This window comes from Giraffa tippelskirchi, chromosome X (assembly GCF_054371585.1).
Source record: "Giraffa tippelskirchi isolate mGirTip1 chromosome X, T2T-mGirTip1v1.2.pri, whole genome shotgun sequence".
Classification (NCBI taxonomy): domain Eukaryota; kingdom Metazoa; phylum Chordata; class Mammalia; order Artiodactyla; family Giraffidae; genus Giraffa; species Giraffa tippelskirchi.
The window spans coordinates 37,409,482-37,433,454 of NC_137289.1; the positions used below are offsets into that span (position 1 = coordinate 37,409,482).

Genomic DNA, 23,973 nt, shown 5'->3' on the forward strand with positions numbered 1-23,973 from the left:
CCTGTCATAATGGGTCCTTTTGCAATAGGTGTAGACATTGGTCCCCACAGAGCACTCTTACTTAAGTGGCTCCGTGCACTTTGGTAACTTGTTTCTAGCTAGGTGACTGAGTGTGCTGAACAAACCCTAGACTTATGTCATGTGTCCCTTCTGCCAGGACACTCATCCCTCATGGGAATCAATTAAGTGCTGAGCGGGAGAACGTTTGTGTATCTGTGCATGCAGGGCTAACAGGTTATTCTTTTCGGAAACCTCAGGGCCGGTAGTGTAGGTGAGCAGAAAAGGGCATCGGTATGTTAGACCGCAGCCTCAGTCCACAACACTGAGTCTAAATGGTTACAGTGAGTTACATCACAGTGGGTTTGCAGTATAAGGTCCAGACCATCTAGACATTTATGCTGACTTCTCCTAGGGGTAGGTAGTGTGGTTTGATCGGGTGTTTTGGTTTGTTTTCTCCTAATGGGACTTTGTGGTGACTGGTGTGTTTTTTGTTTTCGTTGGTTACTTATCGTTTTGAAGCCGAATTCTTCCTGAAGGATATTGATCTGCATCTGTGGCAAAGGTATTCAACGGTATTTTCTTTCCTCTTCAGGTCGCGGTTTGCTAAAATAATGAAAGAGAGTGATCAACGGCTCATATGTTGCCTTGGTGTGGAGCCATCGTTGAGGCACAGACGAAGAGCAGACACTGATTTCAGACGTCTCATAGGTACGTAACACAGCCCTCATTGTGCTTTGGTTCCGTTACCCGCTTCTGAACAGTAGGCACCTCTCTCAGGGCAGGTCTCTCACTGAACTTCTCGGGTTACTGTCTGGTTAGTAGCGTGTTCAGGCATACTTCGTCGCCATAGTTGTATCATCGTAATGATCAGAAACGTTTTCCCTGTTTGCTTCAACTACCAACCCTTTGCAAGTTCAAAGGTGCCCGAATTGCATTTAAACTCAAGCCCGGCAAGGGCCATTATTTTCCTGGAGCCGATGTCACACATCTGATGGGTGTGGAAGCGAACTCCCAGGTGTACTTTGTGTTTTCCTCCTTTGCAGGTCAGAAAGATGATTTTCTGAAGTATTTTAGTGCAGTTTATACTGGTTCCATGGAGGTCCGTCCTTAATGCTGAGACTGAGCAAAGGCATGGTTAGTTCAGCAACCTGAGTCCTTCTAAACCTACCAAAGTAGCCTTCCTGCAGGATGGGCCAGGTGGCCGGCGGCAGGAGCTTCAGCGCCTTGTTTCTGAACATGGCCGCCACCGACAGCACGCCCCCGAGGGCTTGACAGCCAGGGGCTCCTTGGTGGGCGAGCCCGGCCCCAAACAGCACTACCTGTTGCTCCCACACCGGCTCTGGTGAGGTGCCAGGCAGTCAGGTTCGCCCAGGATCTTCTGAGTGCTCGAAACCCTCACTCCCCAGGGCCTCTCTTCACAGGCTTTCCCCCAGCAGGATCCGCAGGAAGGGCCTGCACGCCTTGCTCAAAATGGTTCCGCTTGCTGGCAGTGTTGCTCCAGAAATGCCAGCCACCCTCTGGAGCTGGGCGCCTCCCTCCGCCCTTTGCGTCTTCAGAAAGGCCCATGGTAGCCAAAAACACCTTCCAAACTCTGCCAGCTGGGTTGGCTCCACTGGAATGTTGGGGAAAGACCTGTGTCCTCTTTCGGGGGCTCTTCAGGGCTGGAAGACCATAGGGAGAAGGGCATCCAGAGGAGCCGTCCAGCTCTGGGTCCACGTCCACAGCAGTCTCTGGGACTCTGAGGCGAGTGGCCTGGCTGCTGCCTCCTGGGGAGACCGGGAAGTGATGGATTCTGTCACTTTGTTGTTACTGATGAGGGTTAGGATCAGAATTACCTGGATGATTCACGAATTAGGGTTTGGTTGAAAACCCTTGCCACGTGGAATACATCCAGGTTCTAGCCGTGCATCGTAGTGTGTGCTCCTGTCATAATGGGTCCTTTTGCAATAGGTGTAGACATTGGTCCCCACAGAGCACTCTTACTTAAGTGGCTCCGTCCACTTTGGTAACTTGTTTCTAGCTAGGTGACTGAGTGTGCTGAACAAACCCTAGACTTATGTCATGTGTCCCTTCTGCCAGGACACTCATCCCTCATGGGAATCAATTAAGTGCTGAGCGGGAGAACGTTTGTGTATCTGTGCATGCAGGGCTAACAGGTTATTCTTTTCGGAAACCTCAGGGCCGGTAGTGTAGGTGAGCAGAAAAGGGCATCGGTATGTCAGACCGCAGCCTCAGTCCACAACACTGAGTCTAAATGGTTACAGTGAGTTACATCACAGTGGGTTTGCAGTATAAGGTCCAGACCATCTAGACATTTATGCTGACTTCTCCTAGGGGTAGGTAGTGTGGTTTGATCGGGTGTTTTGGTTTGTTTTCTCCTAATGGGACTTTGTGGTGACTGGTGTGTTTTTTGTTTTCGTTGGTTACTTATCGTTTTGAAGCCGAATTCTTCCTGAAGGATATTGATCTGCATCTGTGGCAAAGGTATTCAACGGTATTTTCTTTCCTCTTCAGGTCGCGGTTTGCTAAAATAATGAAAGAGAGTGATCAACGGCTCATATGTTGCCTTGGTGTGGAGCCAGCGTTGAGGCACAGACGAAGAGCAGACACTGATTTCAGACGTCTCATAGGTACGTAACACAGCCCTCAGTTGTGCTTTGGTTCCGTTACCCGCTTCTGAAGAGTAGGCACCTCTCTCAGGGCAGGTCTCTCACTGAACTTCTCGGGTTACTGTCTGGTTAGTAGCGTGTTCAGGCATACTTCGTCGCCATAGTTGTATCATCGTAATGATCAGAAACGTTTTCCCTGTTTGCTTCAACTACCAACCATTTGCAAGTTCAAAGGTGCCCGAATTCCATTTAAACTCAAGCCCGGCAAGGGCCATTATTTTCCTGGAGCCGATGTCACACATCTGATGGGTGTGGAAGCGAAAGCCCAGGTGTACTTTGTGTTTTCCTCCTTTGCAGGTCAGAAAGATGATTTTCTGAAGTATTTTAGTGCAGTTTATACTGGTTCCATGGAGGTCCGTCCTTAATGCTGAGACTGAGCAAAGGCATGGTTAGTTCAGCAACCTGAGTCCTTCTAAACCTACCGAAGTAGCCTTCCTGCAGGATGGGCCAGGTGGCCGGCGGCACGAGCTTCAGCGCCTTGTTCCTGAACATGGCCGCCACCGACAGCACGCCCCCGAGGGCTTGACAGCCAGGGGCTCCTTGGTGGGCGAGCCCGGCCCCAAACAGCACTACCTGTTGCCCCCACACCGGCTCTGGTGAGGTGCCAGGCAGTCAGGTTCGCCCAGGATCTTCTGAGTGCTCGAAACCCTCACTCCCCAGGGCCTCTCTTCACAGGCCTTCCCCCAGCAGGATCCGCAGGAAGGGCCTGCACGCCTTGCTCAAAATGGTTCCGCTTGCTGGCAGTGTTGCTCCAGAAATGCCAGCCACCCTCTGGAGCTGGGCGCCTCCCTCCGCCCTTTGCGTGTTCAGAAAGGCCCATGGTAGCCAAAAACACCTTCCAAACTCTGCCAGCTGGGTTGGCTCCACTGGAATGTTGGGGAAATACCTGTGTCCTTTTTCGGGGGCTCTCCTGGGCTGGAAGACCATAGGGAGAAGGGCATCCAGAGGAGCCGTCCAACTCTGGGTCCACGTCCACAGCAGCCTCTGGAACTCTGAGGCGAGTGGCCTGGCCGCTGCCTCCTGGGGAGACCGGGAAGTGATGGATTCTGTCACTTTGTTGTTACTGATGAGGGTTAGGATCAGAATTACCTGGATGATTCACGAATTAGGGTTTGGTTGAAAACCCTTGCCACGTGGAATACATCCAGGTTCTAGCCGTGCATCGTAGTGTGTGCTCCTGTCATAATGGGTCCTTTTGCAATAGGTGTAGACATTGGTCCCCACAGAGCACTCTTACTTAAGTGGCTCCGTCCACTTTGGTAACTTGTTTCTAGCTAGGTGACTGAGTGTGCTGAACAAACCCTAGACTTATGTCATGTGTCCCTTCTGCCAGGACACTCATCCCTCATGGGAATCAATTAAGTGCTGAGCGGGAGAACGTTTGTGTATCTGTGCATGCAGGGCTAACAGGTTATTCTTTTCGGAAACCTCAGGGCCGGTAGTGTAGGTGAGCAGAAAAGGGCATCGGTATGTTAGACCGCAGCCTCAGTCCACAACACTGAGTCTAAATGGTTACAGTGAGTTACATCACAGTGGGTTTGCAGTATAAGGTCCAGACCATCTAGACATTTATGCTGACTTCTCCTAGGGGTAGGTAGTGTGGTTTGATCGGGTGTTTTGGTTTGTTTTCTCTTAATGGGACTTTGTGGTGACTGGTGTGTTTTTTGTTTTCGTGGGTTACTTATCGTTTTCAAACCGAATTCTTCCTGAAGGATATTGATCTGCATCTGTGGCAAAGGTATTCAACGGTATTTTCTTTCCTTTTCAGGTCGCGGTTTCCTAAAATAATGAAAGAGAGTGATCAACGGCTCATTTGTTGCCTTGGTGTGGAGCCAGCGTTGAGGCACAGACGAAGAGCAGACACTGATTTCAGACGTCTCATAGGTACGTAACACAGCCCTCAGTTGTGCTTTGGTTCCGTTACCCGCTTCTGAACAGTAGGCACCTCTCTCGGGGCGGGTCTCTCACCGAACTTCTCGGATTACTGTCTGGTTACTAGCGTGTTCAGGCATTGTTCGTCGCCACAGTTGTATCATCGTAATGGTCAGAAACGTTTTCCCTGTTTGCTTCAACTATCAACCATTTGCAATTTCAAAGGTGCCCGAATTCCATTTAAACTCAAGCCCGCAAAGGCCATTATTTTCCTGGAGCCGATGTCACACATCTGATGGTTGTGGAAGAGAACTCCCAGATGTACTTTGTGTTTTCCTCCTTTGCAGGTCAGAAAGATGATTTTCTGAAGTATTTTAGTGCAGTTTATACTGGTTCCATGGAGGTCTGTCCTTAATGCTGAGACTGAGCAACCTTCCTGCAGGATGGGCCAGGTGGCCGGTGGCAGGAGCTTCAGGGCCTTGTTCCTGAACATGGCCGCCACTGACACCACGCCCCCGAGGGCTTGACAGCCAGGGGCTCCTTGGTGGGCGAGCCCGGCCCCAAACAGCACTACCTGTTGCTCCCACACCGGCTCTGGTGAGGTGCCAGGCAGTCAGGTTCGCCCAGGATCTTCTGAGTGCTAGAAACCCTCACTCCCCAGGGCCTCTCTTCACAGGCCTTCCCCCAGCAGGATCCGCAGGAAGGGCCTGCACGCCTTGCTCAAAATGGTTCCGCTTGCTGGCAGTGTTGCTCCAGAAATGCCAGCCACCCTCTGGAGCTGGGCGCCTCCCTCCGCCCTTTGCGTGTTCAGAAAGGCCCATGGTAGCCAAAAACACCTTCCAAACTCTGCCAGCTGGGTTGGCTCCACTGGAATGTTGGGGAAAGACCCGTGTCCTCTTTCGGGGGCTCTCCTGGGCTGGAAGACCATAGGGAGAAGGGCATCCAGAGGAGCCGTCCAGCTCTGGGTCCACGTCCACAGCAGTCTCTGGGACTCTGAGGCGAGTGGCCTGGCCGCTGCCTCCTGGGGAGACCGGGAAGTGATGGATTCTGTCACTTTGTTGTTACTGATGAGGGTTAGGATCAGAATTACCTGGATGATTCACGAATTAGGGTTTGGTTGAAAACCCTTGCCTCGTGGAATACATCCAGGTTCTAGCCGTGCATCGTAGTGTGTGCTCCTGTCATAATGGGTCCTTTTGCAATAGGTGTAGACATTGGTCCCCACAGAGCACTCTTACTTAAGTGGCTCCGTGCACTTTGGTAACTTGTTTCTAGCTAGGTGACTGAGTGTGCTGAACAAACCCTAGACTTATGTCATGTGTCCCTTCTGCCAGGACACTCATCCCTCATGGGAATCAATTAAGTGCTGAGCGGGAGAACGTTTGTGTATCTGTACATGCAGGGCTAACAGGTTATTCTTTTCGGAAACCTCAGGGCCGGTAGTGTAGGTGAGCAGAAAAGGGCATCGGTATGTTAGACCGCAGCCTCAGTCCACAACACTGAGTCTAAATGGTTACAGTGAGTTACATCACAGTGGGTTTGCAGTATAAGGTCCAGACCATCTAGACATTTATGCTGACTTCTCCTAGGGGTAGGTAGTGTGGTTTGATCGGGTGTTTTGGTTTGTTTTCTCCTAATGGGACTTTGTGGTGACTGGTGTGTTTTTTGTTTTCGTTGGTTACTTATCGTTTTGAAGCCGAATTCTTCCTGAAGGATATTGATCTGCATCTGTGGCAAAGGTATTCAACGGTATTTTCTTTCCTCTTCAGGTCGCGGTTTGCTAAAATAATGAAAGAGAGTGATCAACGGCTCATATGTTGCCTTGGTGTGGAGCCATCGTTGAGGCACAGACGAAGAGCAGACACTGATTTCAGACGTCTCATAGGTACGTAACACAGCCCTCATTGTGCTTTGGTTCCGTTACCCGCTTCTGAAGAGTAGGCACCTCTCTCAGGGCAGGTCTCTCACTGAACTTCTCGGGTTACTGTCTGGTTAGTAGCGTGTTCAGGCATACTTCGTCGCCATAGTTGTATCATCGTAATGATCAGAAACGTTTTCCCTGTTTGCTTCAACTACCAACCCTTTGCAAGTTCAAAGGTGCCCGAATTGCATTTAAACTCAAGCCCGGCAAGGGCCATTATTTTCCTGGAGCCGATGTCACACATCTGATGGGTGTGGAAGCGAACTCCCAGGTGTACTTTGTGTTTTCCTCCTTTGCAGGTCAGAAAGATGATTTTCTGAAGTATTTTAGTGCAGTTTATACTGGTTCCATGGAGGTCCGTCCTTAATGCTGAGACTGAGCAAAGGCATGGTTAGTTCAGCAACCTGAGTCCTTCTAAACCTACCAAAGTAGCCTTCCTGCAGGATGGGCCAGGTGGCCGGCGGCAGGAGCTTCAGCGCCTTGTTCCTGAACATGGCCGCCACCGACAGCACGCCCCCGAGGGCTTGACAGCCAGGGGCTCCTTGGTGGGCGAGCCCGGCCCCAAACAGCACTACCTGTTGCTCCCACACCGGCTCTGGTGAGGTGCCAGGCAGTCAGGTTCGCCCAGGATCTTCTGAGTGCTCGAAACCCTCACTCCCCAGGGCCTCTCTTCACAGGCTTTCCCCCAGCAGGATCCGCAGGAAGGGCCTGCACGCCTTGCTCAAAATGGTTCCGCTTGCTGGCAGTGTTGCTCCAGAAATGCCAGCCACCCTCTGGAGCTGGGCGCCTCCCTCCGCCCTTTGCGTCTTCAGAAAGGCCCATGGTAGCCAAAAACACCTTCCAAACTCTGCCAGCTGGGTTGGCTCCACTGGAATGTTGGGGAAAGACCTGTGTCCTCTTTCGGGGGCTCTTCAGGGCTGGAAGACCATAGGGAGAAGGGCATCCAGAGGAGCCGTCCAGCTCTGGGTCCACGTCCACAGCAGTCTCTGGGACTCTGAGGCGAGTGGCCTGGCTGCTGCCTCGTGGGGAGACCGGGAAGTGATGGATTCTGTCACTTTGTTGTTACTGATGAGGGTTAGGATCAGAATTACCTGGATGATTCACGAATTAGGGTTTGGTTGAAAACCCTTGCCACGTGGAATACATCCAGGTTCTAGCCGTGCATCGTAGTGTGTGCTCCTGTCATAATGGGTCCTTTTGCAATAGGTGTAGACATTGGTCCCCACAGAGCACTCTTACTTAAGTGGCTCCGTCCACTTTGGTAACTTGTTTCTAGCTAGGTGACTGAGTGTGCTGAACAAACCCTAGACTTATGTCATGTGTCCCTTCTGCCAGGACACTCATCCCTCATGGGAATCAATTAAGTGCTGAGCGGGAGAACGTTTGTGTATCTGTGCATGCAGGGCTAACAGGTTATTCTTTTCGGAAACCTCAGGGCCGGTAGTGTAGGTGAGCAGAAAAGGGCATCGGTATGTTAGACCGCAGCCTCAGTCCACAACACTGAGTCTAAATGGTTACAGTGAGTTACATCACAGTGGGTTTGCAGTATAAGGTCCAGACCATCTAGACATTTATGCTGACTTCTCCTAGGGGTAGGTAGTGTGGTTTGATCGGGTGTTTTGGTTTGTTTTCTCTTAATGGGACTTTGTGGTGACTGGTGTGTTTTTTGTTTTCGTTGGTTACTTATCGTTTTGAAGCCGAATTCTTCCTGAAGGATATTGATCTGCATCTGTGGCAAAGGTATTCAACGGTATTTTCTTTCCTCTTCAGGTCGCGGTTTGCTAAAATAATGAAAGAGAGTGATCAACGGCTCATATGTTGCCTTGGTGTGGAGCCAGCGTTGAGGCACAGACGAAGAGCAGACACTGATTTCAGACGTCTCATAGGTACGTAACACAGCCCTCAGTTGTGCTTTGGTTCCGTTACCCGCTTCTGAAGAGTAGGCACCTCTCTCAGGGCAGGTCTCTCACTGAACTTCTCGGGTTACTGTCTGGTTAGTAGCGTGTTCAGGCATACTTCGTCGCCATAGTTGTATCATCGTAATGATCAGAAACGTTTTCCCTGTTTGCTTCAACTACCAACCATTTGCAAGTTCAAAGGTGCCCGAATTCCATTTAAACTCAAGCCCGGCAAGGGCCATTATTTTCCTGGAGCCGATGTCACACATCTGATGGGTGTGGAAGCGAACTCCCAGGTGTACTTTGTGTTTTCCTCCTTTGCAGGTCAGAAAGATGATTTTCTGAAGTATTTTAGTGCAGTTTATACTGGTTCCATGGAGGTCCGTCCTTAATGCTGAGACTGAGCAAAGGCATGGTTAGTTCAGCAACCTGAGTCCTTCTAAACCTACCGAAGTAGCCTTCCTGCAGGATGGGCCAGGTGGCCGGCGGCACGAGCTTCAGCGCCTTGTTCCTGAACATGGCCGCCACCGACAGCACGCCCCCGAGGGCTTGACAGCCAGGGGCTCCTTGGTGGGCGAGCCCGGCCCCAAACAGCAGTACCTGTTGCTCCCACACCGGCTCTGGTGAGGTGCCAGGCAGTCAGGTTCGCCCAGGATCTTCTGAGTGCTCGAAACCCTCAGTCCCCAGGGCCTCTCTTCACAGGCCTTCCCCCAGCAGGATCCGCAGGAAGGGCCTGCACGCCTTGCTCAAAATGGTTCCGCTTGCTGGCAGTGTTGCTCCAGAAATGCCAGCCACCCTCTGGAGCTGGGCGCCTCCCTCCGCCCTTTGCGTGTTCAGAAAGGCCCATGGTAGCCAAAAACACCTTCCAAACTCTGCCAGCTGGGTTGGCTCCACTGGAATGTTGGGGAAAGACCCGTGTCCTCTTTCGTGGGCTCTCCTGGGCTGGAAGACCATAGGGAAAAGGGCATCCAGAGGAGCCGTCCAACTCTGGGTTCACGTCCACAGCAGTCTCTGGGACTCTGAGGCGAGTGGCCTGGCCGCTGCCTCCTGGGGAGACCGGGAAGTGATGGATTCTGTCACTTTGTTGTTACTGATGAGGGTTAGGATCAGAATTACCTGGATGATTCACGAATTAGGGTTTGGTTGAAAACCCTTGCCACGTGGAATACATCCAGGTTCTAGCCGTGCATCGTAGTGTGTACTCCTGTCATAATGGGTCCTTTTGCAATAGGTGTAGACATTGGTCCCCACAGAGCACTCTTACTTAAGTGGCTCCGTCCACTTTGGTAACTTGTTTCTAGCTAGGTGACTGAGTGTGCTGAACAAACCCTAGACTTATGTCATGTGTCCCTTCTGCCAGGACACTCATCCCTCATGGGAATCAATTAAGTGCTGAGCGGGAGAACGTTTGTGTATCTGTGCATGCAGGGCTAACAGGTTATTCTTTTCGGAAACCTCAGGGCCGGTAGTGTAGGTGAGCAGAAAAGGGCATCGGTATGTTAGACCGCAGCCTCAGTCCACAACACTGAGTCTAAATGGTTACAGTGAGTTACATCACAGTGGGTTTGCAGTATAAGGTCCAGACCATCTAGACATTTATGCTGACTTCTCCTAGGGGTAGGTAGTGTGGTTTGATCGGGTGTTTTGGTTTGTTTTCTCTTAATGGGACTTTGTGGTGACTGGTGTGTTTTTTGTTTTCGTGGGTTACTTATCGTTTTCAAACCGAATTCTTCCTGAAGGATATTGATCTGCATCTGTGGCAAAGGTATTCAACGGTATTTTCTTTCCTTTTCAGGTCGCGGTTTCCTAAAATAATGAAAGAGAGTGATCAACGGCTCATTTGTTGCCTTGGTGTGGAGCCAGCGTTGAGGCACAGACGAAGAGCAGACACTGATTTCAGACGTCTCATAGGTACGTAACACAGCCCTCAGTTGTGCTTTGGTTCCGTTACCCGCTTCTGAACAGTAGGCACCTCTCTCGGGGCGGGTCTCTCACCGAACTTCTCGGGTTACTGTCTGGTTACTAGCGTGTTCAGGCATTGTTCGTCGCCACAGTTGTATCATCGTAATGGTCAGAAACGTTTTCCCTGTTTGCTTCAACTATCAACCATTTGCAAGTTCAAAGGTGCCCGAATTGCATTTAAACTCAAGCCCGGCAAGGGCCATTATTTTCCTGGAGCCGATGTCACACATCTGATGGTTGTGGAAGAGAACTCCCAGATGTACTTTGTGTTTTCCTCCTTTGCAGGTCAGAAAGATGATTTTCTGAAGTATTTTAGTGCAGTTTATACTGGTTCCATGGAGGTCTGTCCTTAATGCTGAGACTGAGCAACCTTCCTGCAGGATGGGCCAGGTGGCCGGTGGCAGGAGCTTCAGGGCCTTGTTCCTGAACATGGCCGCCACCGACACCACGCCCCCGAGGGCTTGACAGCCAGGGGCTCCTCGTTGGGCGAGCCCGGCCCCAAACAGCACTACCTGTTGCTCCCACACCGGCTCTGGTGAGGTGCCAGGCAGTCAGGTTCGCCCAGGATCTTCTGAGTGCTCGAAACCCTCACTCCCCAGGGCCTCTCTTCACAGGCCTTCCCCCAGCAGGATCCGCAGGAAGGGCCTGCACGCCTTGCTCAAAATGGTTCCGCTTGCTGGCAGTGTTGCTCCAGAAATGCCAGCCACCCTCTGGAGCTGGGCGCCTCCCTCCGCCCTTTGCGTGTTCAGAAAGGCCCATGGTAGCCAAAAACACCTTCCAAACTCTGCCAGCTGGGTTGGCTCCACTGGAATGTTGGGGAAAGACCCGTGTCCTCTTTCGGGGGCTCTCCTGGGCTGGAAGACCATAGGGAAAAGGGCATCCAGAGGAGCCGTCCAACTCTGGGTCCACGTCCACAGCAGTCTCTGGGACTCTGAGGCGAGTGGCCTGGCCGCTGCCTCCTGGGGAGACCGGGAAGTGATGGATTCTGTCACTTTGTTGTTACTGATGAGGGTTAGGATCAGAATTACCTGGATGATTCACGAATTAGGGTTTGGTTGAAAACCCTTGCCACGTGGAATACATCCAGGTTCTAGCCGTGCATCGTAGTGTGTGCTCCTGTCATAATGGGTCCTTTTGCAATAGGTGTAGACATTGGTCCCCACAGAGCACTCTTACTTAAGTGGCTCCGTCCACTTTGGTAACTTGTTTCTAGCTAGGTGACTGAGTGTGCTGAACAAACCCTAGACTTATGTCATGTGTCCCTTCTGCCAGGACACTCATCCCTCATGGGAATCAATTAAGTGCTGAGCGGGAGAACGTTTGTGTATCTGTGCATGCAGGGCTAACAGGTTATTCTTTTCGGAAACCTCAGGGCCGGTAGTGTAGGTGAGCAGAAAAGGGCATCGGTATGTTAGACCGCAGCCTCAGTCCACAACACTGAGTCTAAATGGTTACAGTGAGTTACATCACAGTGGGTTTGCAGTATAAGGTCCAGACCATCTAGACATTTATGCTGACTTCTCCTAGGGGTAGGTAGTGTGGTTTGATCGGGTGTTTTGGTTTGTTTTCTCTTAATGGGACTTTGTGGTGACTGGTGTGTTTTTTGTTTTCCTTGGTTACTTATCGTTTTCAAGCCGAATTCTTCCTGAAGGATATTGATCTGCATCTGTGGCAAAGGTATTCAACGGTATTTTGTTTCCTCTTCAGGTCGCGGTTTGCTAAAATAATGAAAGAGAGTGATCAACGGCTCATATGTTGCCTTGGTGTGGAGCCAGCGTTGAGGCACAGACGAAGAGCAGACACTGATTTCAGACGTCTCATAGGTACGTAACACAGCCCTCAGTTGTGCTTTGGTTCCGTTACCCGCTTCTGTACAGTAGGCACCTCTCTCAGGGCAGGTCTCTCACTGAACTTCTCGGGTTACTGTCTGGTTAGTAGCGTGTTCAGGCATACTTCGTCGCCATAGTTGTATCATCGTATTGATCAGAAACGTTTTCCCTGTTTGCTTCAACTATCAACCATTTGCAAGTTCAAAGGTGCCCGAATTCCATTTAAACTCAAGCCCGGCAAGGGCCATTATTTTCCTGGAGCCGATGTCACACATCTGATGGGTGTGGAAGCGAAATCCCAGGTGTACTTTGTGTTTTCCTCTTTTGCAGGTCAGAAAGATGATTTTCTGAAGTATTTTAGTGCAGTTTATACTGGTTCCATGGAGGTCCGTCCTTAATGCTGAGACTGAGCAAAGGCATGGTTAGTTCAGCAACCTGAGTCCTTCTAAACCTACCAAAGTAGCCTTCCTGCAGGATGGGCCAGGTGGCCGGCGGCAGGAGCTTCAGCGCCTTGTTCCTGAACATGGCCGCCACGGACAGCACGCCCCCGAGGGCTTGACAGCCAGGGGCTCCTTGGTGGGCGAGCCCGGCCCCAAACAGCACTACCTGTTGCTCCCACACCGGCTCTGGTGAGGTGCCAGGCAGTCAGGTTCGCCCAGGATCTTCTGAGTGCTCGAAACCCTCACTCCCCAGGGCCTCTCTTCACAGGCCTTCCCCCAGCAGGATCCGCAGGAAGGGCCTGCACGCCTTGCTCAAAATGGTTCCGCTTGCTGGCAGTGTTGCTCCAGAAATGCCAGCCACCCTCTGGAGCTGGGCGCCTCCCTCCGCCCTTTGCGTGTTCAGAAAGGCCCATGGTAGCCAAAAACACCTTCCAAACTCTGCCAGCTGGGTTGGCTCCACTGGAATGTTGGGGAAAGACCCGTGTCCTCTTTCGGGGGCTCTCCTGGGCTGGAAGACCATAGGGAGAAGGGCATCCAGAGGAGCCGTCCAGCTCTGGGTCCACGTCCACAGCAGTCTCTGGGACTCTGAGGCGAGTGGCCTGGCCGCTGCCTCCTGGGGAGACCGGGAAGTGATGGATTCTGTCACTTTGTTGTTACTGATGAGGGTTAGGATCAGAATTACCTGGATGATTCACGAATTAGCGTTTGGTTGAAAACCCTTGCCACGTGGAATACATCCAGGTTCTAGCCGTGCATCGTAGTGTGTGCTCCTGTCATAATGGGTCCTTTTGCAATAGGTGTAGACTTTGGTCCCCACAGAGCACTCTTACTTAAGTGGCTCCGTCCACTTTGGTAACTTGTTTCTAGCTAGGTGACTGAGTGTGCTGAACAAACCCTAGACTTATGTCATGTGTCCCTTCTGCCAGGACACTCATCCCTCATGGGAATCAATTAAGTGCTGAGCGGGAGAACGTTTGTGTATCTGTGCATGCAGGGCTAACAGGTTATTCTTTTCGGAAACCTCAGGGCCGGTAGTGTAGGTGAGCAGAAAAGGGCATCGGTATGTTAGACCGCAGCCTCAGTCCACAACACTGAGTCTAAATGGTTACAGTGAGTTACATCACAGTGGGTTTGCAGTATAAGGTCCAGACCATCTAGACATTTATGCTGACTTCTCCTAGGGGTAGGTAGTGTGGTTTGATCGGGTGTTTTGGTTTGTTTTCTCTTAATGGGACTTTGTGGTGACTGGTGTGTTTTTTGTTTTCGTGGGTTACTTATCGTTTTCAAACCGAATTCTTCCTGGAGGATATTGATCTGCATCTGTGGCAAAGGTATTCAACGGTATTTTCTTTCCTTTTCAGGTCGCGGATTCCTAAAATAATGAAAGAGAGTGATCAACGGCTCATTTGTTGCCTTGGTGTGGAGCCAGCGTTGAGGCACAGACGAAGAGCAGACACTGATTTCAGACGTCTCATAGGTATGTAACACAGCCCTCAGTTGTGCTTTGGTTCCGTTACCCGCTTCTGAACAGTAGGCACCTCTCTCGGGGCGGGTCTCTCACCGAACTTCTCGGGTTACTGTCTGGTTACTAGCGTGTTCAGGCATTGTTCGTCGCCACAGTTGTATCATCGTAATGGTCAGAAACGTTTTCCCTGTTTGCTTCAACTATCAACCATTTGCAAGTTCAAAGGTGCCCGAATTCCATTTAAACTCAAGCCCGGCAAGGGCCATTATTTTCCTGGAGCCGATGTCACACATCTGATGGTTGTGGAAGAGAATTCCCAGATGTACTTTGTGTTTTCCTCCTTTGCAGGTCAGAAAGATGATTTTCTGAAGTATTTTAGTGCAGTTTATACTGGTTCCATGGAGGTCTGTCCTTAATGCTGAGACTGAGCAACCTTCCTGCAGGATGGGCCAGGTGGCCGGTGGCAGGAGCTTCAGGGCCTTGTTCCTGAACATGGCCGCCACCGACAGCACGCCCCCGAGGGCTTGACAGCCAGGGGCTCCTCGTTGGGCGAGCCCAGCCCCAAACAGCACTACCTGTTGCTCCCACACCGGCTCTGGTGAGGTGCCAGGCAGTCAGGTTCGCCCAGGATCTTCTGAGTGCTCGAAACCCTCACTCCCCAGGGCCTCTCTTCACAGGCCTTCCCCCAGCAGGATCCGCAGGAAGGGCCTGCACGCCTTGCTCAAAATGGTTCCGCTTGCTGGCAGTGTTGCTCCAGAAATGCCAGCCACCCTCTGGAGCTGGGCGCCTCCCTCCGCCCTTTGCGTGTTCAGAAAGGCCCATGGTAGCCAAAAACACCTTCCAAACTCTGCCAGCTGGGTTGGCTCCACTGGAATGTTGGGGAAAGACCCGTGTCCTCTTTCGGGGGCTCTCCTGGGCTGGAAGACCATAGGGAAAAGGGCATCCAGAGGAGCCGTCCAACTCTGGGTCCACGTCCACAGCAGCCTCTGGGACTCTGAGGCGAGTGGCCTGGCCGCTGCCTCCTGGGGAGACCGGGAAGTGATGGATTCTGTCACTTTGTTGTTACTGATGAGGGTTAGGATCAGAATTACCTGGATGATTCACGAATTAGGGTTTGGTTGAAAACCCTTGCCACGTGGAATACATCCAGGTTCTAGCCGTGCATCGTAGTGTGTGCTCCTGTCATAATGGGTCCTTTTGCAATAGGTGTAGACATTGGTCCCCACAGAGCACTCTTACTTAAGTGGCTCCGTCCACTTTGGTAACTTGTTTCTAGCTAGGTGACTGAGTGTGCTGAACAAACCCTAGACTTATGTCATGTGTCCCTTCTGCCAGGACACTCATCCCTCATGGGAATCAATTAAGTGCTGAGCGGGAGAACGTTTGTGTATCTGTGCATGCAGGGCTAACAGGTTATTCTTTTCGGAAACCTCAGGGCCAGTAGTGTAGGTGAGCAGAAAAGGGCATCGGTATGTTAGACCGCAGCCTCAGTCCACAACACTGAGTCTAAATGGTTACAGTGAGTTACATCACAGTGGGTTTGCAGTATAAGGTCCAGACCATCTAGACATTTATGCTGACTTCTCCTAGGGGTAGGTAGTGTGGTTTGATCGGGTGTTTTGGTTTGTTTTCTCTTAATGGGACTTTGTGGTGACTGGTGTGTTTTTTGTTTTCGTTGGTTACTTATCGTTTTCAAGCCGAATTCTTCCTGAAGGATATTGATCTGCATCTGTGGCAAAGGTATTCAACGGTATTTTGTTTCCTCTTCAGGTCGCGGTTTGCTAAAATAATGAAAGAGAGTGATCAACGGCTCATATGTTGCCTTGGTGTGGAGCCAGCGTTGAGGCACAGACGAAGAGCAGACACTGATTTCAGACGTCTCATAGGTACGTAACACAGCCCTCAGTTGTGCTTTGGTTCCGTTACCCGCTTCTGAACAGTAGGCACCTCTCTCAGGGCAGGTCTCTCACTGAACTTCTCGGGTTACTGTCTGGTTAGTAGCGTGTTCAGGCATACTTCGTCGCCATAGTTGTATCATCGTATTGATCAGAAACGTTTTCCCTGTTTGCTTCAACTATCAACCATTTGCAAGTTCAAAGGTGCCCGAATTCCATTTAAACTCAAGCCCGGCAAGGGCCATTATTTTCCTGGAGCCGATGTCACACATCTGATGGGTGTGGAAGCGAACTCCCAGGTGTACTTTGTGTTTTCCTCCTTTGCAGGTCAGAAAGATGATTTTCTGAAGTATTTTAGTGCAGTTTATACTGGTTCCATGGAGGTCCGTCCTTAATGCTGAGACTGAGCAAAGGCATGGTTAGTTCAGCAACCTGAGTCCTTCTAAACCTACCAAAGTAGCCTTCCTGCAGGATGGGCCAGGTGTCCGGCGGCAGGAGCTTCAGCGCCTTGTTCCTGAACATGGCCGCCACCGACAGCACGCCCCCGAGGGCTTGACAGCCAGGGGCTCCTTGGTGGGCGAGCCCGGCCCCAAACAGCACTACCTGTTGCTCCCACACCGGCTCTGGTGAGGTGCCAGGCAGTCAGGTTCGCCCAGGATCTTCTGAGTGCTCGAAACCCTCACTCCCCAGGGCCTCTCTTCACAGGCCTTCCCCCAGCAGGATCCGCAGGAAGGACCTGCACGCCTTGCTCAAAATGGTTCCGCTTGCTGGCAGTGTTGCTCCAGAAATGCCAGCCACCCTCTGGAGCTCGGCGCCTCCCTCCGCCCTTTGCGTGTTCAGAAAGGCCCATGGTAGCCAAAAACACCTTCCAAACTCTGCCAGCTGGGTTGGCTCCACTGGAATGTTGGGGAAAGACCCGTGTCCTCTTTCGGGGGCTCTCCTGGGCTGGAAGACCATAGGGAAAAGGGCATCCAGAGGAGCCGTCCAACTCTGGGTCCACGTCCACAGCAGCCTCTGGGACTCTGAGGCGAGTGGCCTGGCCGCTGCCTCCTGGGGAGACCGGGAAGTGATGGATTCTGTCACTTTGTTGTTACTGATGAGGGTTAGGATCAGAATTACCTGGATGATTCACGAATTAGGGTTTGGTTGAAAACCCTTGCCACGTGGAATACATCCAGGTTCTAGCCGTGCATCGTAGTGTGTGCTCCTGTCATAATGGGTCCTTTTGCAATAGGTGTAGACATTGGTCCCCACAGAGCACTCTTACTTAAGTGGCTCCGTCCACTTTGGTAACTTGTTTCTAGCTAGGTGACTGAGTGTGCTGAACAAACCCTAGACTTATGTCATGTGTCCCTTCTGCCAGGACACTCATCCCTCATGGGAATCAATTAAGTGCTGAGCGGGAGAACGTTTGTGTATCTGTGCATGCAGGGCTAACAGGTTATTCTTTTCGGAAACCTCAGGGCCGGTAGTGTAGGTGAGCAGAAAAGGGCATCGGTATGTTAGACCGCAGCCTCAGTCCACAACACTGAGTCTAAATGGTTACAGTGAGTTACATCACAGTGGGTTTGCAGTATAAGGTCCAGACCATCTAGACATTTATGCTGACTTCTCCTAGGGGTAGGTAGTGTGGTTTGATCGGGTGTTTTGGTTTGTTTTCTCTTAATGGGACTTTGTGGTGACTGGTGTGTTTTTTGTTTTCGTTGGTTACTTATCGTTTTCAAGCCGAATTCTTCCTGAAGGATATTGATCTGCATCTGTGGCAAAGGTATTCAACGGTATTTTCTTTCCTCTTCAGGTCGCGGTTTGCTAAAATAATGAAAGAGAGTGATCAACGGCTCAGATGTTGCCTTGGTGTGGAGCCAGCGTTGAGGCACAGACGAAGAGCAGACACTGATTTCAGACGTCTCATAGGTACGTAACACAGCCCTCAGTTGTGCTTTGGTTCCGTTACCCGCTTCTGAACAGTAGGCACCTCTCTCAGGGCAGGTCTCTCACTGAACTTCTCGGGTTACTGTCTGGTTAGTAGCGTGTTCAGGCATACTTCGTCGCCATAGTTGTATCATCGTATTGATCAGAAACGTTTTCCCTGTTTGCTTCAACTATCAACCATTTGCAAGTTCAAAGGTGCCCGAATTCCATTTAAACTCAAGCCCGGCAAGGGCCATTATTTTCCTGGAGCCGATGTCACACATCTGATGGGTGTGGAAGCGAAATCCCAGGTGTACTTTGTGTTTTCCTCTTTTGCAGGTCAGAAAGATGATTTTCTGAAGTATTTTAGTGCAGTTTATACTGGTTCCATGGAGGTCCGTCCTTAATGCTGAGACTGAGCAAAGGCATGGTTAGTTCAGCAACCTGAGTCCTTCTAAACCTACCAAAGTAGCCTTCCTGCAGGATGGGCCAGGTGGCCGGCGGCAGGAGCTTCAGCGCCTTGTTCCTGAACATGGCCGCCACCGACAGCACGCCCCCGAGGGCTTGACAGCCAGGGGCTCCTTGGTGGGCGAGCCCGGCCCCAAACAGCACTACCTGTTGCTCCCACACCGGCTCTGGTGAGGTGCCAGGCAGTCAGGTTCGCCCAGGATCTTCTGAGTGCTCGAAACCCTCACTCCCCAGGGCCTCTCTTCACAGGCCTTCCCCCAGCAGGATCCGCAGGAAGGGCCTGCACGCCTTGCTCAAAATGGTTCCGCTTGCTGGCAGTGTTGCTCCAGAAATGCCAGCCACCCTCTGGAGCTGGGCGCCTCCCTCCGCCCTTTGCGTGTTCAGAAAGGCCCATGGTAGCCAAAAACACCTTCCAAACTCTGCCAGCTGGGTTGGCTCCACTGGAATGTTGGGGAAATACCTGTGTCCTTTTTCGGGGGCTCTCCTGGGCTGGAAGACCATAGGGAAAAGGGCATCCAGAGGAGCCGTCCAACTCTGGGTCCACGTCCACAGCAGCCTCTGGAACTCTGAGGCGAGTGGCCTGGCCGCTGCCTCCTGGGGAGACCGGGAAGTGATGGATTCTGTCACTTTGTTGTTACTGATGAGGGTTAGGATCAGAATTACCTGGATGATTCACGAATTAGGGTTTGGTTGAAAACCCTTGCCACGTGGAATACATCCAGGTTCTAGCCGTGCATCGTAGTGTGTGCTCCTGTCATAATGGGTCCTTTTGCAATAGGTGTAGACATTGGTCCCCACAGAGCACTCTTACTTAAGTGGCTCCGTCCACTTTGGTAACTTGTTTCTAGCTAGGTGACTGAGTGTGCTGAACAAACCCTAGACTTATGTCATGTGTCCCTTCTGCCAGGACACTCATCCCTCATGGGAATCAATTAAGTGCTGAGCGGGAGAACGTTTGTGTATCTGTGCATGCAGGGCTAACAGGTTATTCTTTTCGGAAACCTCAGGGCCGGTAGTGTAGGTGAGCAGAAAAGGGCATCGGTATGTTAGACCGCAGCCTCAGTCCACAACACTGAGTCTAAATGGTTACAGTGAGTTACATCACAGTGGGTTTGCAGTATAAGGTCCAGACCATCTAGACATTTATGCTGACTTCTCCTAGGGGTAGGTAGTGTGGTTTGATCGGGTGTTTTGGTTTGTTTTCTCTTAATGGGACTTTGTGGTGACTGGTGTGTTTTTTGTTTTCGTGGGTTACTTATCGTTTTCAAACCGAATTCTTCCTGGAGGATATTGATCTGCATCTGTGGCAAAGGTATTCAACGGTATTTTCTTTCCTTTTCAGGTCGCGGTTTCCTAAAATAATGAAAGAGAGTGATCAACGGCTCATTTGTTGCCTTGGTGTGGAGCCAGCGTTGAGGCACAGACGAAGAGCAGACACTGATTTCAGACGTCTCATAGGTACGTAACACAGCCCTCAGTTGTGCTTTGGTTCCGTTACCCGCTTCTGAACAGTAGGCACCTCTCTCGGGGCGGGTCTCTCACCGAACTTCTCGGGTTACTGTCTGGTTACTAGCGTGTTCAGGCATTGTTCGTCGCCACAGTTGTATCATCGTAATGGTCAGAAACGTTTTCCCTGTTTGCTTCAACTATCAACCATTTGCAAGTTCAAAGGTGCCCGAATTCCATTTAAACTCAAGCCCGGCAAGGGCCATTATTTTCCTGGAGCCGATGTCACACATCTGATGGTTGTGGAAGAGAACTCCCAGATGTACTTTGTGTTTTCCTCCTTTGCAGGTCAGAAAGATGATTTTCTGAAGTATTTTAGTGCAGTTTATACTGGTTCCATGGAGGTCTGTCCTTAATGCTGAGACTGAGCAACCTTCCTGCAGGATGGGCCAGGTGGCCGGTGGCAGGAGCTTCAGGGCCTTGTTCCTGAACATGGCCGCCACCGACACCACGCCCCCGAGGGCTTGACAGCCAGGGGCTCCTCGTTGGGCGAGCCCGGCCCCAAACAGCACTACCTGTTGCTCCCACACCGGCTCTGGTGAGGTGCCAGGCAGTCAGGTTCGCCCAGGATCTTCTGAGTGCTCGAAACCCTCACTCCCCAGGGCCTCTCTTCACAGGCCTTCCCCCAGCAGGATCCGCAGGAAGGGCCTGCACGCCTTGCTCAAAATGGTTCCGCTTGCTGGCAGTGTTGCTCCAGAAATGCCAGCCACCCTCTGGAGCTGGGCGCCTCCCTCCGCCCTTTGCGTGTTCAGAAAGGCCCATGGTAGCCAAAAACACCTTCCAAACTCTGCCAGCTGGGTTGGCTCCACTGGAATGTTGGGGAAAGACCCGTGTCCTCTTTCGGGGGCTCTCCTGGGCTGGAAGACCATAGGGAAAAGGGCATCCAGAGGAGCCGTCCAACTCTGGGTCCACGTCCACAGCAGCCTCTGGGACTCTGAGGCGAGTGGCCTGGCCGCTGCCTCCTGGGGAGACCGGGAAGTGATGGATTCTGTCACTTTGTTGTTACTGATGAGGGTTAGGATCAGAATTACCTGGATGATTCACGAATTAGGGTTTGGTTGAAAACCCTTGCCACGTGGAATACATCCAGGTTCTAGCCGTGCATCGTAGTGTGTGCTCCTGTCATAATGGGTCCTTTTGCAATAGGTGTAGACATTGGTCCCCACAGAGCACTCTTACTTAAGTGGCTCCGTCCACTTTGGTAACTTCTTTCTAGCTAGGTGACTGAGTGTGCTGAACAAACCCTAGACTTATGTCATGTGTCCCTTCTGCCAGGACACTCATCCCTCATGGGAATCAATTAAGTGCTGAGCGGGAGAACGTTTGTGTATCTGTGCATGCAGGGCTAACAGGTTATTCTTTTCGGAAACCTCAGGGCCGGTAGTGTAGGTGAGCAGAAAAGGGCATCGGTATGTTAGACCGCAGCCTCAGTCCACAACACTGAGTCTAAATGGTTACAGTGAGTTACATCACAGTGGGTTTGCAGTATAAGGTCCAGACCATCTAGACATTTATGCTGACTTCTCCTAGGGGTAGGTAGTGTGGTTTGATCGGGTGTTTTGGTTTGTTTTCTCTTAATGGGACTTTGTGGTGACTGGTGTGTTTTTTGTTTTCGTTGGTTACTTATCGTTTTCAAGCCGAATTCTTCCTGAAGGATATTGATCTGCATCTGTGGCAAAGGTATTCAACGGTATTTTCTTTCCTCTTCAGGTCGCGGTTTGCTAAAATAATGAAAGAGAGTGATCAACGGCTCATATGTTGCCTTGGTGTGGAGCCAGCGTTGAGGCACAGACGAAGAGCAGACACTGATTTCAGACGTCTCATAGGTACGTAACACAGCCCTCAGTTGTGCTTTGGTTCCGTTACCCGCTTCTGAAGAGTAGGCACCTCTCTCAGGGCAGGTCTCTCACTGAACTTCTCGGTTACTGTCTGGTTAGTAGCGTGTTCAGGCATACTTCGTCGCCATAGTTGTATCATCGTATTGATCAGAAACGTTTTCCCTGTTTGCTTCAACTACCAACCATTTGCAAGTTCAAAGGTGCCCGAATTGCATTTAAACTCAAGCCCGGCAAGGGCCATTATTTTCCTGGAGCCGATGTCACACATCTGATGGGTGTGGAAGCGAACTCCCAGGTGTCCTTTGTGTTTTCCTCCTTTGCAGGTCAGAAAGATGATTTTCTGAAGTATTTTAGTGCAGTTTATACTGGTTCCATGGAGGTCCGTCCTTAATGCTGAGACTGAGCAAAGGCATGGTTAGTTCAGCAACCTAAGTCCTTCTAAACCTACCGAAGTAGCCTTCCTGCAGGATGGGCCAGGTGGCCGGCGGCACGAGCTTCAGCGCCTTGTTCCTGAACATGGCCGCCACCGACACCACGCCCCCGAGGGCTTGACAGCCAGGGGCTCCTCGTTGGGCGAGCCCGGCCCCAAACAGCACTACCTGTTGCTCCCACACCGGCTCTGGTGAGGTGCCAGGCAGTCAGGTTCACCCAGGATCTTCTGAGTGCTCGAAACCCTCACTCCCCAGGGCCTCTCTTCACAGGCCTTCCCCCAGCAGGATCCGCAGGAAGGGCCTGCACGCCTTGCTCAAAATGGTTCCGCTTGCTGGCAGTGTTGCTCCAGAAATGCCAGCCACCCTCTGGAGCTGGGCGCCTCCCTCCGCCCTTTGCGTGTTCAGAAAGGCCCATGGTAGCCAAAAACGCCTTCCAAACTCTGCCAGCTGGGTTGGCTCCACTGGAATGTTGGGGAAAGACCCGTGTCCTCTTTCGGGGGCTCTCCTGGGCTGGAAGACCATAGGGAAAAGGGCATCCAGAGGAGCCGTCCAACTCTGGGTCCACGTCCACAGCAGTCTCTGGGACTCTGAGGCGAGTGGCCTGGCCGCTGCCTCCTGGGGAGACCGGGAAGTGATGGATTCTGTCACTTTGTTGTTACTGATGAGGGTTAGGATCAGAATTACCTGGATGATTCACGAATTAGGGTTTGGTTGAAAACCCTTGCCACGTGGAATACATCCAGGTTCTAGCCGTGCATCGTAGTGTGTGCTCCTGTCATAATGGGTCCTTTTGCAATAGGTGTAGACATTGGTCCCCACAGAGCACTCTTACTTAAGTGGCTCCGTCCACTTTGGTAACTTGTTTCTAACTAGGTGACTGAGTGTGCTGAACAAACCCTAGACTTATGTCATGTGTCCCTTCGGCCAGGACACTCATCCCTCATGGGAATCAATTAAGTGCTGAGCGGGAGAACGTTTGTGTATCTGTGCATGCAGGGCTAACAGGTTATTCTTTTCGGAAACCTCAGGGCCGGTAGTGTAGGTGAGCAGAAAAGGGCATCGGTATGTTAGACCGCAGCCTCAGTCCACAACACTGAGTCTAAATGGTTACAGTGAGTTACATCACAGTGGGTTTGCAGTATAAGGTCCAGACCATCTAGACATTTATGCTGACTTCTCCTAGGGGTAGGTAGTGTGGTTTGATCGGGTGTTTTGGTTTGTTTTCGCTTAATGGGACTTTGTGGTGACTGGTGTGTTTTTTGTTTTCGTTGGTTACTTATCGTTTTCAAGCCGAATTCTTCCTGAAGGATATTGATCTGCATCTGTGGCAAAGGTATTCAACGGTATTTTGTTTCCTCTTCAGGTCGCGGTTTGCTAAAATAATGAAAGAGAGTGATCAACGGCTCATATGTTGCCTTGGTGTGGAGCCAGCGTTGAGGCACAGACGAAGAGCAGACACTGATTTCAGACGTCTCATAGGTACGTAACACAGCCCTCAGTTGTGCTTTGGTTCCGTTACCCGCTTCTGTACAGTAGGCACCTCTCTCAGGGCAGGTCTCTCACTGAACTTCTCGGGTTACTGTCTGGTTAGTAGCGTGTTCAGGCATACTTCGTCGCCATAGTTGTATCATCGTATTGATCAGAAACGTTTTCCCTGTTTGCTTCAACTATCAACCATTTGCAAGTTCAAAGGTGCCCGAATTCCATTTAAACTCAAGCCCGGCAAGGGCCATTATTTTCCTGGAGCCGATGTCACACATCTGATGGGTGTGGAAGCGAAATCCCAGGTGTACTTTGTGTTTTCCTCTTTTGCAGGTCAGAAAGATGATTTTCTGAAGTATTTTAGTGCAGTTTATACTGGTTCCATG

At 51.2% G+C, this 23,973-nt stretch overlaps 1 long non-coding RNA gene across 1 annotated transcript in view; it reads left to right on the forward strand.

The window, feature by feature from the left end:
• LOC145536425 (uncharacterized) overlaps positions 1–23,973 on the forward strand; it is a 325,058-nt gene that overhangs the window by 72,330 nt on the left and 228,755 nt on the right. Inside the window, exons 39-51 of the long non-coding RNA XR_014075840.1 lie at positions 593–708; positions 2,515–2,630; positions 4,438–4,553; positions 6,311–6,426; positions 8,233–8,348; positions 10,156–10,271; positions 12,030–12,145; positions 13,953–14,068; positions 15,827–15,942; positions 17,750–17,865; positions 19,673–19,788; positions 21,547–21,662; positions 23,469–23,584. This is a non-coding gene — a long non-coding RNA (uncharacterized LOC145536425). The remainder of the gene's footprint in view (positions 1–592; positions 709–2,514; positions 2,631–4,437; positions 4,554–6,310; positions 6,427–8,232; positions 8,349–10,155; positions 10,272–12,029; positions 12,146–13,952; positions 14,069–15,826; positions 15,943–17,749; positions 17,866–19,672; positions 19,789–21,546; positions 21,663–23,468; positions 23,585–23,973) is intronic.